Genomic DNA, 18,232 nt, shown 5'->3' on the forward strand with positions numbered 1-18,232 from the left:
CAACAATGAGGTAAACTGTTAACATCTATAACTCTTGTTTGGCCAGAATGGCACTTCTTACTTCCAATTATCTTTTTATTTTTTGGTTTTATACTTACACTGTCTCTGTGCATATACACTGTGTGCCTGTGCCATGGTTCATGTACATGAAGACCAGAGGATAACCTGCTGGAATCTGTTCTCTTCTTCAATTCTTCCACTATGTGGGTTCTAGATAGCAAACTCAGGCCATCAGGTTTGCTGGCACGTGTCTTCACCCACTGAGCCACCCCTGCCCTCCTGACACATATGCCATGTTCCTTACTTACTTTTAGATTTGATTGTTTTTTTAAATACAGGAACTCACTGTGAAGCCCTAAGCATGCCCGGAAGTCAATGCATAGACTAGTCTAGCCCCGAACTCAAACCGATGTGCCCGTCTGTCTTCCTTGTGTTCTCGATTAAACGGCACGTGTCACCATGCCTGGCTTAGATCGAAAACTTCTTAAAACAGCAGTAAGTATTTTGAGAAAGCAGCTTATTCCTCTTTAAATAATTCAAAATATTTATGAGGAATTAAAATATTGTACAATTTTTGACACTTACTTTTACCTATATGGTGTCTTAGCACAACTGGAACTCCCTGAGATAGGAAAGGAGATTGTGCACTCACTTTGACCTATTAAATTCCTTCCATGTTTTAGTTCTGTGAAAACTGCTTCAGTTTCATACTCTCTCCATCCATGCGCCCTTGGTTTTCTCATTGTGGATTGCTCTAACCACATCATTTCCCCACAGATGTAGCAGTATCTCACACAGGAAGCCATGCCTTCTAATTTTTCCAGTTCTCAAATTGCTTAGTCATTAAGTTGGCTTCCAAACCAGACAAAAAGGCTTCCCAACATAAATTTTATCTTTTTTTTTTCCTTTCTCTGTTTGTGTAGCCCAGGCTGGCTTCTTACCTTGCCGACCATTAGCTGGTATTAAACAGACTGTACCATGAAACCCAGGAAGAACTTACTTTTTAAATATGTAAATGCAAGACTATTAAACAATAATCTAAGGATTAAAATAACATCTATGGCACCCTAAAAAGGACTTCACTTATATTTTCTCTTTTAATTCTCAAAAAAAAAAAAAAAACCCACAATCCTTCCAAATATGTGTTACTGTTTCCCAAGATTTTTCTTTTTGATAACAACTGAGAGATTGTTGATGATCGCAGAAGGGAAGTGAGGAAGCTGGAAACAAGCCTGAGAGAGCCTGCATCTGGAGGCCCCAGAGGTGGGCAGTGCACACTAACGTATGTGCAGTAGAAAATTCCTTCTGCTCATCCAGTACCCCATGACACGCTCATGCTTAGGCCTGGCTCTCTAGTAATTACACGTTACTGCATAACTTCACATTTAAGTAAAAACTGTCTAAAGAGGTTTCCTTCTTTATTTCTCAGCAAAAGTGACCAAATCAGAACCTGCGGATAATCTAGAGAAAGCAAGCTTTGCCAAGCACCAGAGTAGAATCAGGGGTTTGCTTAGTAGGGCAGATCGAGATCATAGTTGCAGGAAAAGCTACAAATCCTCTGGATTTAGAGGAGAGATGTAGGAAACCTTGCTTCATAAAAGCCATGGCTAAGCACTGACCACATGACAGGTGGGGAGACACATTGCTTCTAATCTTTAAGATTTTCTCTTTTCCACAACAAATAACGCCAACTAAAACTTTTTAAAGTATTGGACAAATAATTTGGACTTCAATGAATAGCTCCTAAAGAAAGTAGAAAAAAAAAACAACCCTTTAAAAAGCATTAGCTTTAGAATGAAACAGAGGAAGGATCCCCCTTCTCCCCTTCTGACACTGTTAAACCATAGCTAGTTAAACATAAATCGAAAGACACATTCTAAATCCAGTTCCCATGATTTGTACATTGTGTGTACTCTGCTGGATAATAAACCTTGCCACCCGCCACTGAAGGACTAGGTGGATACTTAATGGTGAACAGGGCTCTGATGTCAGGATGTGGTCATCACAGGACATGTCTTCATGGGTGTCAAAACATGGTTACCACTTTATACTTATTGCTACACAACTCTAGTGAGGAGACACATGGTGGCTCATGCCCTGGTGACTAGATGACTTCCGTGTGACCATGGGATGCATCCCTCTGAAGAGCAGCTTTTCCTCAGAAAGGAAGTTGCTGAATGAATTAAGCCCCCATACCACACTAAGTTAATGTCAACTCCATGGTATGAAAGATCTCACCACTTAATAAACAGGATAAGAAGTAAAGGGGCCCTGTGTGACCCTCCTTCTGGGAAATGGGAAATCTCTTTCTTGAATTGAGTACCCACTAGTGACCTACCAGTCACCAAGGGTAGCTCCAAACTCATGTTGGGTTAATATCCATGAGTCACAAAAATGAAAGCCATAGACATGAATATGAAAGTGAGCTTTATAGAGGAAGTGTGATGGGATGTTGGGGAAGTGGATGGCGAGACTGGTCTGTGTGTCTTGTGTACACTTCCAAAACTGTATAATGACAAGCTTGCTAATAAAAAGAAAACCGGATTTCTTAAAAGACTATGTGCGCAATTGGAGTGGGACTGGGCTAATGTCAAAATACTGTTCCATACAGGGGAATTTTTACATCCATAAGGAAGTAAGTGAAGCAAGCGCTAAATATTGTATTGAGAAAGAGCAAAGAGACGAGGAAAATGAGACGGAGGAACAAGAATGCTCCGCGGGACATGGAAGGGGCATCACATCAGCCTGTTGCTCAGAATCACCACTGTCTCCGTGAATTAAGCTGAAGAGCAGTGAAACCAAAGGCTTCCAACTCAATGGTTAAACTAAAATTACGAAAGTGGCCACTTGCTCAGGGTCCAAAAAGTGATGGTTTCTGTGTATTTCCTTGGAGAGGCTGCATTGCCACAGACCCCAAGCTATAGAGTGCTGAAGAATGTCAGTGTCTAGCACGTAAAAGGACATGGTGTCCCCACACCAGTGGCTCTAACTCATCTCAGCCCATCGTCTACTATTTTAAATACATTTTCCATTTTAACTGAAAAGCAGCTGTTCACATTTATTAAAAGTATATTACACCCTAAAGCAACTGAAGCAAAAAAAAAATGATACTACCTAAAAAAATGTTACAAGTAATTCAATCCTCCTTAGTACATAAAAAGAATTTCAGGCTGTATTTTCCTGCTGCATATCTCCTCGGGAACGTTTCCTGTAAAATGGACATCCTCGTGAAATTTCTTTTCCAAAGCTAACAGTTTTTTAAGGCTGATTACAGGACTCACAAATGCGTTTGAAAATAAAACCAAAAGGAACTCAAAGCCACCACCTTAACGTTCATTTGAAAGGAGAAACTCACAGACATACTCAGCCAAAGTGACCCCTTTCCCTTTTCTCAGTTAGGAGCTCATGGCTCCAGGGAGGCTCAGATTAGCATGAGGCAGGTGAAGAGGCAACGATGTAACAGACGAGGCATTTTGCTCCATTCATATACATTTCAGATGAGACCTAGCCTCAAGGCCATGTGCAAAATGATTTTAGAAATGTCTGGACACTGCCTTGAGCACTCGGGAAAGTTCTAGCTCATCAGAAGTTGCGCAGGCAGGGGCTAAAAGCTGCTAGAATAGGAAGTACACACCCCACCCGCGGTGTTTCCCACTCCCATCCATCAAAGCAGCTGCTTGGTAGAGATGTCCTTTAGATGTGAGGGAAACCGAGACTCTGGGTTTAAAGATACCCTGATCTTGGTGGCTCCAGGACAAACTGTACTGGAGGCCCTTAATTTTAGCAGGGCCCCGGGTTCATCTTGAACCCTCCACCCACAGCCCTGGCAAAGGCAAGACCACCCACCTGGAGGTGATGGGCCAGCAGTGAGCAGGTCCTGGCTGCTGCCCCTAGTGCCAGAAGCCAAATGAAGCATTGCTGGTGGTTGGAGCCAGAGGCCTGGGAACTGCAGCAGCAGGGTCCCTGCATGCAACTTCCCCTGCAGACCTTGAGCTCTGCTGGGTTGTGGCCCTGCAGCTTGCTTCCCACCCTGGGTACTGTGGCCCGAGGTTTCCGGAAGTGTAGCCCCGGCACGGCTTCGCTGGGGGAAGTGAAACTGCTTATGGCTTGATGTTACATGGGTTTCAGAGAGTTCTCTTAAGTTCTTATCATATACCCTCTTCCAGTCTGCATTTAGACTCAGGTGACCTGCAGCTTGCCTTTCTTCTCCCATTCTGGCTTCCCCTGCTACATTCTGGGTTGCCCCTTCTTCGTGTAAGAAAGGGACACCGGAAGTATACCTCTAGAAAGGAAACTGCTTGACTGAGGGATAAATACAGATAGAGGAACAGAGAGATGTGAAGGTATGTAACTGGTAATATTTCACTTTATCCAAACCAGGCTAAGTCCACATGTTGTGGACGGATTTTCATTCCCATATGAAAAATGTCTCCTACTTCTGCTCTAATTTAGAAATGGGCCAGGTCAAAAAGAAGTTACACAGCTATCTAAACAACTCTGCCCTTCTCCTCAAACATGAATTGTGAATGTGTTCTTGCTTGATTTAAAGACTGAGAATTTTACCAAAAGAGTTACCCCAGACCCTAACGATGACCATTAAAACACACTAAACAAAAATGGTACCAAAGTTGGAGAAAATTTGACTGTCAGTTTGAAAGTGTGGTGGTGATACAGAGTTTCCCACGCTCTTTTCATTCTTCAGAAAGAACCAGAAAGTCTGACTTAGAACCCCTCTTCTACAGTGTTTTTGCAACACTTTATCTATTAAGTATCACAGAAAGGTATTATTACCTTTTTGCTGCATGCTGGGTAAAACTCATTAAAAGAAATGTCAGAAAGTTCTGGAAAGCATTAGATACCTTTATCTCCTAAACAATGATTTCTTATAGCTCATAATTATAAGTTAGGTTTCCAAATTTGGAACAAGGAAAACGATTTAATCCAGTGCATGAAATAACATGTTGACAAGTGAGTTACCATCTATGAAAGATTATTGACCCAGAAACTTCAGCAATGCTGAGTTTGAATTGAAGCGGACACAACCTTTTAATCAATATTTCAGAAATATTGTAGTTAGAAAAATTAAGTCTCTGTAGGGAAGCAAGCAAGGGTAGGTTGTGCTAAAAGAAAGTTTAATATAGATTTTAGCAGTGGTATTGGAAGGAGGTGGGGGAAAGCTAAACACATTTGTGTGTAAGATAGTGTAGACATCTCATAAGAAAGTCACTGCAAAATTTTCCTAAATGAACTTGTTAGGAAGATCATCTTCACTGGTACACTGGCTACAGTGTGTCTTTCTTTCTTTCTTTCTTTCTTTCTTTCTTTCTTTCTTTCTTTCTTTCTTTCTTTCTTTTTCTGTTTTTGGTTTTTCGAGATAGGGTTTCTCTGTATCTTTGTATCTTTGGAGCTTGTCCTAGAACTAGCTCTTGTAGACCAGGTTGGCCTCAAACTCAGAGATCTGCCTGCCTCTGCCTTCAGAGAGCTGGGATTAAGGGCGTGCACCACCACCGCCTGGCTTCTGTGTATATTTCTAATAGTGACTTTGACCAACTTAAAACTCTTGCTTTTTCTGCACACTAAGTGTCCAGTTCTTCAGAGGTATGTGTGTATGTATGTATAATGTAATGCAGAACTTACTGGTTTAATCAGATAAAAATCTTTTCTCTATGGCTGGTAATGATGGCTCTGGTTTTGCTTGATGATAACACATCGTGGTTTAAAATATCCCATATGCTAATTACAACGTGAAGGTTTACTGATGTTAATGCCACTTGGTCTCAAAATAATGGTACTTTAACCTCATTAAACAAAGAATTTGGGTTTTAAAACTTTTACAGGATGGAGTTGGAATGGAATTCAGTCCTAGAAGTAGCTCCAAAGCTTACTTTTTCTAATCCTTCATTTCTTAGAAGATCATCAAAGGCCATTTCTAAAGATTGCATAGACACCATATGCAAGATTATGTATATATTAGTAGTTCCTCTTATTCATGAAAATAAATTCTAAAACTTCTGTTAGAAAACATATCGTACAAAATCTTATATCTGCTTTTTTTTAGTTCTTATACATACCTAATTGAATTGATAAATTAGGCTGGTAAATGATTAACAATGCTAACTAGTGGCACATAGAAGGATTATGGTAATATATTATGATAAAATTTACATAGTCTCTTTCTCCCCTTCTTTGGAATTTTCCTTTTGATATTTTCCATACAACATATTTTAGTGGATTATTGAGCCCAGAGAGAGAAATACACTGTAGCTAGGGAAGACCAGTGTCTTGCAAACCTGCTCATGTTTTCTGGCCACCTTCCATAGCGATATGGCCCTAGAAAACTTATTTATACTTAACAATAGCATTAAGTACATGCACAATTCATCCTACTTTGACACTATTTTATTGATACTACACACAAACAACACACCTGCAGGCATGTGTGCATCTGCATGCATGTTCTAAATCTCACCTGTATTCTAACTTTGCCTACCCATTTACAAAAACATACTGTAGAGTAAGAAAGCTTTCTCCCCCTTCTGGTCTTATTTCTGAGTAACCAAACTTGACACCCGCCCCACCCCTGCAATATTGTCTCCTTAAAAAGAGACAAGTGTCTGAAATGCTGGTTTATCACTTGGGTCACATTTATTCTCAGGGAAGAGGCACTTAGTAGCTCTCACGGTGAGAGGCATTTTCAGTTAGAAGGCCACCAGCAGTGTGTAATCGCAAGTTTCTGATTTTTACCGCTGCTGCAGAATGACAAAAGTGTTAGCCACAGCCGGTTCCTTGTTTCTCAATATATCAAGCGCCTGGATTCATTGACTTCTTCCCTTGCAGCGAATTCTTTCCTCCAGCAGCAAAATGAAGGCCTCGGTATCGTTACCCCCATCTCTGGGGAGTACAAGGGCCTCACACTGACACCGTGTTGCAGGGATTGGATGGCTATTTGCTATTGCCCTGTAGCAGTTGCCATGGCTCATTCCCCGTGCCTTTACAGAATGGATGCTTTCTCTCGTGCTGTTGGGTTTATTTCTACTTGTAGACTCCATGCACTTAAAACGAAACCAGTTCCTTCCTAAAGCAACAGCTTATTGTAAAAGTGAAATCAGTTACATCTTCCTGGTCACTTATTAATTGCAGAACTTTCTTCTTCCATAATGTGCCTGGCTTTTTGAGACCTTAAATTAGATTATTCCTCATCTGGGCATTATTGTGCTTCTTATTTGCTAGGTCAAAACTGGGTTGTCAGGAAACATCGGGAAAGTGAAGGAATTTTTTTCAACAATTGTACTTTTTGTCATTAGTTGGTTTCTGTTTTCCTTTCCTTAACCTTCCTCATATTTAACAATATTCTGTAATATTAGTCTGTGTAATGTACCCCAAAGATATCTACATACTAATTCTTGATTTTATACAGATATTGCTTCCACAGATGATGGAATCAAAATAAGCAACTTGACATAGGAATATATAATGTGGGATTCTCCTCTGTATGCTGTGAATATGTTTTACTACCATTGGTTAATAAAAGAAGCTACTTCAGCCTATAGCAGGGCAAAATATAGCCAGGCTGGAATATAAATATATATATATATGTGTGTGTGTGTGTGTGTGTGTGTGTGTGTGTGTGTGGAGAGAGAGAGAGAGAGAGAGAGAGAGAGAGAGAGAAAAAGAGCAGAGTCAGAGGGATGAACTAAGGAAACAGATTGGAGGGAAAAGGGAGACTTGAGCTATAGAATACAGGTAGCCTGGGAAAGCTTCAAAAAAAGCAAGAAACGTGGATTTTTCCCAGAACTTCCAGAAGGATCTATTTTCTCCCCATGCCACTTTGACTTTTAGCTCAATGGGACTGATTTTCTGTTGTAATCTCCAAACATAAGATAAAATTTTAAAAAATTGTGTTAATTTTAGTCACCATATTGAGTAATCTTCACATTAGATACAGAAAACACATTAATAGTGATGAATTGTGGGTTGGGGTGATGTATTAATAAGAAAAATCTGCCCATATTTTTCTAAATAAGCATATGCACGCACATTTGATTTCCTTTGTGATGAATTTGCTGAGACTCTATGGGGCAGCTCTGTTGATCCTGTGTACTTGCACTGTGCTCTGGTGCACAGAGAGAGCCAGACTTTTTTTTTTTTCAGTTAGTTGAGCATGGCTTGTGGAATAACCATGTTTCTGCTTTTACTGTGGCTCATATCACTAATTCTACCTGTGGCTCCATACCCCTGCCCGGACACTAAGTAAAAGTAAGGTTGATGGAAAAATACAAGATGAGCAGATCAAAGTTGTAGCAACCAACTCTATAAAATATTTGAGTATCAAGAAGCCTAAAATGTTCCAGTTTTCCTTCAAGTTCTTTTGGTTTGATTTGTGAGCTGTGGTAATTTGCTTATACTTCCACCCCCAAATTATTGATTTAATTAGACTGTCTGTTCCACTCCCTCTAGCCAGCATAGAATAATGTTTTCCTTAGTATCTAAAATAACGATGAAGTGTTTTGGCAACTAATCATAATTTGGGCACCATTTATTTGATGATATAGACACACAGAGAGAAAGGGACGCAGACTGAGAGGATGGAGAACGAGGGGACTATAAGTCTTACATAAGTTCAGACTTTGACATGATTTCATAAAAATATACTTCAGGGAAACTTCCTTTGTGTTGTTTTCATTTCTCAGGGTCAAGCACATCTTTAATCAAAGTCAGCTCCTCTGTCCCCTCTCCCTCTGAAAAGAATATTGTCTGAAATGGAAATGGAAAAGAGTTTCTTGCTATCAGAATCTATCAGCTTTGGTCCTTTATACGACTGATAATCAGAACACTATATTCATCATCCACAAATTGATTTTAAAAGGATGATTCTATATGTGAGGTGTAATACTAGGTCCCGGGAATAGAGGAATGGAAAGACACAGCTTTTACCAACAAAACAGTTTCCTTCTATGTATTCTATGCTTCTGCAGAGAATTCTATAGAGAAAAAAAATTATCAAATGATTATATAGTGTCACCTTACATGTAATATGATTGTCAGAGGAGATTGTGTTATAAATAATCAATTTGTATTATAAACAATCAAGAGTAAACAAATTGCGAGCGTTGGAATAAAGAGAAGTGGCTGGGCGAGAGCTTCAACAGGAAGCAGAGTGAAGATAGGGTGCTTCAGGCAGTGGTGTAACCAACTATGATTATGTGGGTGTGTGTGGAAGGGGGGGGACTTCCTAGAACTGTGACCCTGACCCTTGTCGTGAACCCAGAAAGGAAGAGAATAGCTCTCTTGAGTCTCTCCCACACAGTCTAGGTTCGGTGTACGAGTTGCTAGTCAGACCTTGTCTGGACCCACCCTGCTCTGTTCTACTATTAGGCTAACCTGGCAAGATTCCCGAGGAAGTACATACAGGAGGAAATTTCTCCTTTCAGGCAGAAATTGCTCATGTCTCACACCTTCAATACTCTTTATTCATACAAGGAAATTTTTCTTTAAAAGTTTCTCTCTAATGCTTCTGATGCTGGAAAAGATTAACTAGGAGAACCTGACAAACTGTTCCAAGTTAGACATTGGTAAAGAGTTAAAATAGACATCATCTCTAACCCCCAGGACCGTATGGTATGACCGAGGCCAACTTCATAAATAACTTAGAAACCATTGTCTGGCAAAAAAAAAAATAAAAATAAGTGTTCATGGAGGCTTTCCAGGCTGGTGCAGACATCTCCATGATTGTACAGTGTGTTGTTAGGTTCTATCAGCCTACCTAGAGGCAGAGGAAGCAGTAGTGATCACAAAACACAATGATGATGTGCAGGATGCATGGGAGTCTTCTACTGGTGGACCCTTAACAGTTCATGCACACCATGGTGAACCCATTAGCCAGAGTACCAAAGTGATCCTTCGCCTCAAAGAATATCAGAAAAAAATACTCGGGGGGGGGGGGCGGTCAGGGAAGTGGTGAAGAAACACAGTTCACAGGCTATGATATTCCCTTCTATTTGGAGAAAGAACAAGAGACATCAGGGATGATGAGGTAGAGGAAGGAAAGGGGAGAAAGATGAGGAAGATAAGGATGACAAGGAGAAGCCTAAGGCTGGGGATGTAGGATCAGATAAAGAGGATGACAGTGGCAAAGTAGGGAACAGAAAAATGAAGATTAAAGAGAAATACATTTATCAGGAAGAGCTGAATAAGAATAAGGCTATTTGTATGTAAAATTTGGATGCTATCACTCAAGAAGAATATGGTTGGTGAATTCTATAAGTGCTTTCCCAATGTTTGGGAAGACTACTTGGTAATCAAACATTTTCTGTACTAAATCAGTTGGAATTCAGGGCATTGCTCTTCATTCCTTGGTGAGCTTCCGGCGCATGCCTTTAATCCCAGCACTCGGGAGGCAGAGGCAGGCGGATCTCTGTGAGTTCGAGACCAACCTGGTCTACAAGAGCTAGTTCCAGGACAGGCTCCAAAACCACAGAGAAACCCTGTCTTGAAAAACCACACACACACACACACACACACACACACACACACACACACACACACACACACAAAAGAATAAGAAGAACAACATCAAGCTAGAAATCTGCCATGTGTTCACCTTGGGCAGTTGTGATTAGTTGATACCTGAAAACCTCAACATTATCCTTAGAACAGTGGACTCTGAGGATTTGCCCCTGAATATCTCCCAAGATAGGCTCCAGCAGAACAAGATCCCGAAAGTCATCTGATGAAACATTGTGAAAAAGTGCCATGAATCTTCACTGAGTTGGCTGAATACAAAGAGAACTACAAGAGATTTTGTGATGTGTTGTCCAAGAATTTAAAGCATTTAAACCCATGGAGAACACTGTCAGTGCCTCTCTGAGCTTCTCCACTAGCACACCTCTCAGTCCAAAGATGAGATGACCTCCCTGTCAGAGTATGTGTCTCAAATGAAGGAGGCACGGAAATCCATCTACTGCATTACCAGGGAGAGCAAAGAATAGGTGGTATTTAAATCTGTGGGTGTCAGTAAATAGTTCTTACAAATTCTGCTACATTTACTCCTGACACATTGTGGTGAAAGATTAAAACACAAGATTGATAAGCAATAGGAAAATCTCCCGAGACTGTATCAGGAAGACTCAGAGTTAAAGGTTAGCCTATCCTAAAGCTCTTAAAAAAAAAAAATAGGTAAGGAGACATTCTGCAGCAGGAAACAAAATGGAAATTAAGGAGGATGGTCTTACAGTCCAAGCATTGTAGGATTCCATTTACACGAAATGTCCTCTATGGGCAAATTTTTAAAGACAAAAGGCAGATGAGTGGTTATCAAGAGCTGAAAACTAAAGATGCGTGGAGAGCAATCCATGAGTAAAGATTTTCTTGGGGAGAGGGCAATGGAAATTGCATCGAGCAGATAAAAAAATGATATGGAGAACCCTAAGCATGTATAAATATCCATTTCAAAATGAATTTTATGTAACATAAATTATATCTTAATAAAATTCTTACAAAAACCACAACCAATCAAAATGCAGAGTTTTGGAGCTCAGTCCCAAACAATAAGTCTACAAGACGGCTCCCTCATCTAAGGTTCTGGGATCACTGTGGAAGAGGAGGTGGAAAGATTGTATGAGCCAAGGGAACAGGGACTTTGCTGTCAGCTCATCTCCTAGAAATGTCAGAGCCTACACACCTGAGCTCTCGCCAACATGGTTGCCTAAACATGCGCTGAGCAAGATCAGCAGCAACAGACACGCTAATGTGAAAGGTGGGGGGTGGGGTGCTTGCAAGGCCCTAACCCTAAGGAAAGAACTACAGGAAACTAAAGAATGATGATCTTTCCCAGGGAAGAGCACCCAGTTACTTATCCAATACCGAATGGTCAGTCTTGAAATTATATACAAATAAGTAATGTTATACAGACTGAGAACAGCAAATTAATATATTTAGAAATATCTGTCTGAAACAACAATGAAAAAAGAAGTCAGATATTTGAAAGAGAACAAGGAAAGGTTGTTAGGAGGGACAAGATAAGGTAGTTAAGAGGGACAAAAATAGAAAGAAATGATGTAATTATATTATAATCTCAAATATAATTTTTAAGAAATGATACAGAAAGACATTCACTGACTGAGGCTGATTACAGAAGCAATCTTGCCAGTTGGGGAAGTGAAGTGCATAGATTTACCTTATTACCTATTATTGGACCAAAAATCCAAAACTAAACATGGGAAGAAAATCATTTTTGAATAAAATGTGATTGTTATTTTTAGAAAAAGAGAAGAGGTACAGGTTGATTAAAAGTTGATATCAGGAGTTAGGGAGACGGCTCAATAGCAGAGCTACTTACCAAGCAAGCATGAGGACCCAAGTCCCCAGAAGCCACATATGCTGGCTAGCCAGGCTGCTCTTCTGCAATTCCAACCTCAGAAGTAAAGACAGGATTCCCAGAGAAAGGTACCTAGTGAAATGAGACATGATGGTGATCTCTGGGCTTGATTGACAGACTCTGCCTCAATATGTAAGGTGGATGGGAGATGGAAGATGTTTCCTACAACAACATCCTCCAGCTTTACCAAGTGAAACTCACACACACATGTCCGCACACATAAAAAGTTTCACATGCACACAAACACACACACAAAGGAAGAAGAAAAGTAACATTGAAACAAAATTGATGTCAGGGAGCCACTGAATACTGATGCTCACTACCAAGTCTAATGACCTGAGCATCACATGATAGAAGGAAAGAACCAACCCCAACTTGTCCTCTTTGGTCCCCTTGGACTTCTACATCAGCACATGTACAGATAACATGCATACACAAAAATATCAACACAAATAATGTAACTAAAGATTAAATAATGAGATGTCAAATATAAGACATAAGCTAGAATTGTCCAGACTAGTTTTCAGAGATTGGCTTGAATCATACAAGCTATTGGGTAGCACTCAAAGTCTCCTCTTAAGCGAGGGGCTCTAACTCCTAGCAAGCACAGGCACTGGTTAAAGGCAACCCCTAGACATTTCTGTCCAGGAATTGCCCTCATCAAAAGCAGCTATATGGGAGGCACAGAGGGCCAAATGCTCACTGGTAAGCACTAAAGGAACCAGGGATGTTAAACACACCGCGTTGACTCTTCAAAGGGAGAGGTGTATAACCTGTTTTCACATAAAGGCTGGGAGCAGATGTGGTTTAAAACCTGAAGACCTTTGCACTATCTGTATGGCCAAAACAACACCAGATCCTCCCCAGACCTTTATCATGAGCTTGCTTTTCTCAGTCCATAGAACCCATCTTTGTGAAAAATGTCACAAGCACTTTACAAAGGGTTTTGACATAGTTGAGCACATGGTATTGAGTTAATTATCACCATGTATTTTTTTCTACCAAATTGTGTTGGTGCTTAAAGAGACTACTCAGGATCAGTCTTTATAAGTTTGAGCCCACAACAGCCATGAGTCGTGCTGAACAGGACTTCCTTTTTGCCTCTCTTGGATAGAAACTCTGCAGGTTATGATGGTTACAAAGACCCAGGCACAGATGCCTAATTCTTCACTCACCTTCCCTGCAAGGTGGCTCATAGTCAAAAGCTGTAAATGTCAGGTCACATGGGCTAGGTCCTTCACTATCCGACAGACATACATACGAGAGGTCACCCAGTTCAGGACTCCTACCAAAAGGTGGCCCAAGTCCTGTGCCGTACATTCGTCTTTGTTCGTTCACCTAATTATACTTCCCTTAACCTTACATTCATTCTCCCTGGGACTATTTCTCAACAAACCCCCTTCAAGAAATGTTCAGAAACTGTTTCACGGAGAACTTGAAGTGTTTGTTCCCAGAAGCATTCCTAGAAGGTATCCTCTTAAAATAGCAAGCTGGATGCCACTGCAGTTAGATGGGTCTCAGAACATCATCCAACGTTGGTAGCTCCTGGTGGGCAGTTTCAGTTGAATGGGGTATTTTCCTCCATCATGACCCAAAAGTATATATCAGCAGAAAGGAATGGACTGGGTACACATAAGAGATCCTTGAGGGAACAGGAATGAAAGGACTCTAGAATTAGATGGCCAAGTTGAGGGTTGTGGGTTCATTGGAGGAAGAAAATAAATTTTTAACAGTGGTTAATAATCAGGATAATACCAGTATGTAAAGAAAGAGGGACTGACAGCATATAAAGAATGAACAGGTTTTAATTTCTCCTAGATAGAAATCAGAGAAGGTTAAATACAGGGGCCACACCTTGAACTTCATGATGACCAGAGCTCTATTCTCATTTAGTTTTTAACCCCACCCATTCATAAAGTAAGTTCAAGGCCCAGTTGTGAGATCTTGAAAACTAAGCTTGTATCGGAGCCCCAAACCTGAGATATAGTCTCTGCACTCTAGATGCATGCACATGAAAAAATGTTTAGTCTCTAGATTCTTCCAAATCCTCTGTGCCCAAAAGTCACTTCCAATTAGATGTCAACACTTTCCTCCCCTCTTGCTTGACATCAAGGCATAGCTTCTACGTTACACAAAAGCCTGTCCCTTACTCCCTAGTGTTCATCCTTTCCAGACTCCATGTGGCCAGTGAACAGGGAGTTAGATCTCCAAGTAAAGGGTTCCCTGTTAATGCTTTTCCAGAACTTATGAGCAAATGCTGACGAGGCATTCCTGCTTCTTTAATTTACAGGCTAGGTACACAGTAGATGTCTTAGTTAGGATTCGCACTGTTATGATGAAACACTAAGACTTAAAAGCAAGTTGGAAAGGAAAGGGTTCATTTGGCTTACAATTCCACACCATAGTTCATTACTGAATGAAGTCAGAGCAGGAACTCAAACTAGGCAGGTTCTGGAGGCAAGAACTGATACAGGGGACATGGAGGAGCACTGCTTACTGACTTGCTCAGCCTTCTCTCGCACAGAACCCATGGCCCCTGCCCAGGGATGACACTGTCGACTATAGGCTGAGCCCTTCCACATGAAGAAGATGCTCCACAGACTTGCCTGTTAGCCTCATCTCATTGAGGTTATTTTCTCAGTTGAGGTTCCCCACCTCACACGGCTATAGCTTGTGTTAGGTTGATGGAAAGCTATCCACCACAGCAGGACAGCAGGTTAAGCAGTAGTCTCAAATGAACTCAAGGCATAGTATTAGCTGCAGGGAGGCCTAGCAAGTAAAATTTCTTTGAATGCAGAAGGTATTTCAAAAAACTACTTCAGGAAGCCTAGAAAATACTCTGCTTATCAGTGTGATAAAGCGTATAATAGTGAGAAGACATTCAGAATTCGGAAGCTTAGGTAATCTACAAGCCAGGCCTTTTCATAACAAGGATCCAAGACATCAAAGAGAATGAGACCCCCAAATAATGTACCAAAAACTTAAGCCAAGAGAAACAAAATGGAGATGGTTACAACTAGCACCGACATTGGTATGATAGCAAAGGAGGCATCGTGTTGAGGTAGCTATGGAGAATAGTAGATGAACACACAGACCTTGGCACAAGTTAGACAGCTAGACAGCTAACAAAGGAACAGTTCGATCTGCATGTGCTACTGTTACACTCCATGGAAATTGTGTTTGAAGTTTAGCTATTTTCAGGCTCTGGATCCACTGCGCTCCAGAAGCTCCCTAGCAGAAAGAAGAAGCTTTATCACATCAGGTGTGCATGGCCAGAATTTCTTCAGACCTTTACCAAAATTGTCTGGTAGCCATTTACAAAGGCTTGTTTACTGAAATGCCTTGGGCATTTTGTTGAGTTCCCATTAAGTATTACAGACATTCATAAAAAATTGGAATTTCCTTGGATATTATAGTAGATTTTCTTTCACATTTAAGAAGCAGAACTCAAAATATCTGTCATGTTGGATTTCAAAACTACTATGAACATAGGATGGTGCCCCTCAGATGTATGTAGTTAAGTGATCTGCTCATATATATGTTGTATGTTAGCTTGTAGAAGAAGGTAAGGGACAGATAACTTTTAGACCACAGTGCTTTATACCAAGGAAAACGCATCTGTGACTGAGTTTAACCACTGAAGTACAGTGTAGCACAATGCCTGTCTATGCGCTATAGTATTGTTCATGAGTTGGGCAAGAGGCTGGTGATTGAAACACACACAGACACTCAGAGACAGGGGTAACTCCAAGAATGCTCCAGAATGCCTGCTTTATTACATTCCAGGGCAGCTTATATAGGGTCTCCTTGACTAAAGGCTAACTCAGCTGCAATCCCACCAGAAACCACTCCCCTGCCATCAGGAACTCCTGAGGGTCTCGTGCTCAGAGCAGCTGCAAATCAAGTTGTTTGCTCAGAGCAGCTGCAAGCATAGGAAAACAAATTTACTGCCTACCCCTGGCAGGCAGGGGATCATAGGAAATTCAGGATCTGGGAGTCCACAGTCCTTAACAGTACACAGTAGTGCCATGCAAAGCAGAGCTTTGACCAAGATTGGATATTAAGATTTCTCTTGTAAATCTTTCTTGGAACCTGAACTTGTTGTTACCCACAGAGGTACAGCCATCTGCACAGGTCATGTGACTTAAGATACTTCTTACATTCACATTTATCCACTCTATGCCAGCTAAAGAATGGGGCATCCCTAAAAAGCCATTTTCAGTTCTAAAGAAATAGATACTACATGAAACAGAAGAGACACTCATCTGGGCATAGCTTCAAAAAACCTGTCTGGGAGCTGGGGAGATGGTTCAGTTCTAAACCGCTTGCAGTGCAAGTAGGAGGACCTAAGACAACATGCCAGCACTACATGGGCACTGTAGCACATGTTCGCAGTCCCAGACATGGGCAGGACGGAGACTGGCTCCCTGGAGCTCACTGACTAATCACCCTGCCTGAATCAGAGCTCTACTGGCATTTCACTTGTATTTTAATAAATAAAGCTTGTCTGGGAATCCGGAAAATAAAACAGCCACTCTGGCCAGCTTTACAGACAAGGCAACAATGACACACAACTTCAGTCCCAGTAGCCACACTAGTGTGTCATAGAAAGCAAGCAGTGGTGGTGCACACCTTTAATCCCAGAACTAGAGAGGATTATAAAACTGAAAGAGACAGCTCTCAGGCTCAATCTCATTCTGAGATTCCTGGAGGCAGGATCGCCATTTTGGACTGGGGCCAAGGTAAGTTTCAGTGGTTGGCTGTTTTGTTTTTCAGATCTTCAGGTTGAACCTCGATTTCTCTCTCTGAGTTTTTATTAACCGTGCATCAGTTCTGTTGGGACTGAACGACTGAGGACCAAACAGGACAGAAACTTCACTTTACACAGATCACTTCAAGTTCAATGAAAGAGACTTTATCTTCCCCAAAATAAAAATAAATAAAAATGTGGCATTGCACTGAAGAAGATACCTGGTGTCAACTTCTAGTCTCTATACATACTTATACACACACATGAATGCATGAATATACATTCCCACACACACACATGCATAGCACATTCACACTGCACACACAGAGAAACAAAACATCTATCCTAGTTTGATTCCTATTGCTGTGATAAAAAAAAAAAAAAACCTGACCAAAACCAAGTGGGGGGAGGAAAAGAATTAATTGGCTTACATATCCACTTCACAGTCCGTCACCAAGAGAAGCCGGGCCGGGACAGGAGCTCGAGGCAGAAACCAGGAGGCAGGAACTAAAACAGATCACAGGGGAGGGCTGCTCATCAGCTCTTTCCAGGCTTCTGCTACTTACCATTTTATATAGCCCAGGTCCACGTGCCTAGGCATTGCTCACATTGCTGGGCCATTTCACATCTATTAGCAATTAAGCAAATATCCATCAGATGCACCACAGAGCCACAGAGCCAATTCCTCAACTCTTCCCTCTTCCCCAGGGCCTCTAGGCTGGTGTCAACTTCACAGTTTAAACTATGAGATATCTAAATGGAGTTTAGAGCCCCTCAGATACTGAACAGATTTGGGATAATTTCCTCTTTTTCTTCTTCTTATTCTCCTTCTCCTTCTCTCTCTGTGTATGAGTGTGTGTGTGTGTGTGTGTGTGTGTGTGTGTGTATTTTGAGTCTGTATGTGTATGTGCATGTGTCTCTCTCTGTGTGTATTTTGAGTCTCTGTGTGTGTGCATTTATGCTCATGAGTGCAAAGGCTGATGTTGGGTATCTTTTCCTAGTGCTTTGAATTTTTTTTTTTTTGATACAGGCTTTTTCACTGAGTCTAGAGCTCCCCAGTTCAAACTTCTTGTCTAGTGAAATATGAGATACAGGAATTTTTCTGT

General features: G+C 41.0%; 1 pseudogene; it reads left to right on the forward strand.

The window, feature by feature from the left end:
• Positions 1 to 459: 459 nt before the first annotated feature.
• On the forward strand, positions 460 to 10,359 carry LOC101981015 (annotated as a pseudogene).
• Positions 10,360 to 18,232: the final 7,873 nt, after the last annotated feature.

The sequence above is a fragment of the Microtus ochrogaster genome, chromosome 21, assembly GCF_000317375.1.
Source record: "Microtus ochrogaster isolate Prairie Vole_2 chromosome 21, MicOch1.0, whole genome shotgun sequence".
Lineage (NCBI taxonomy): Eukaryota > Metazoa > Chordata > Mammalia > Rodentia > Cricetidae > Microtus > Microtus ochrogaster.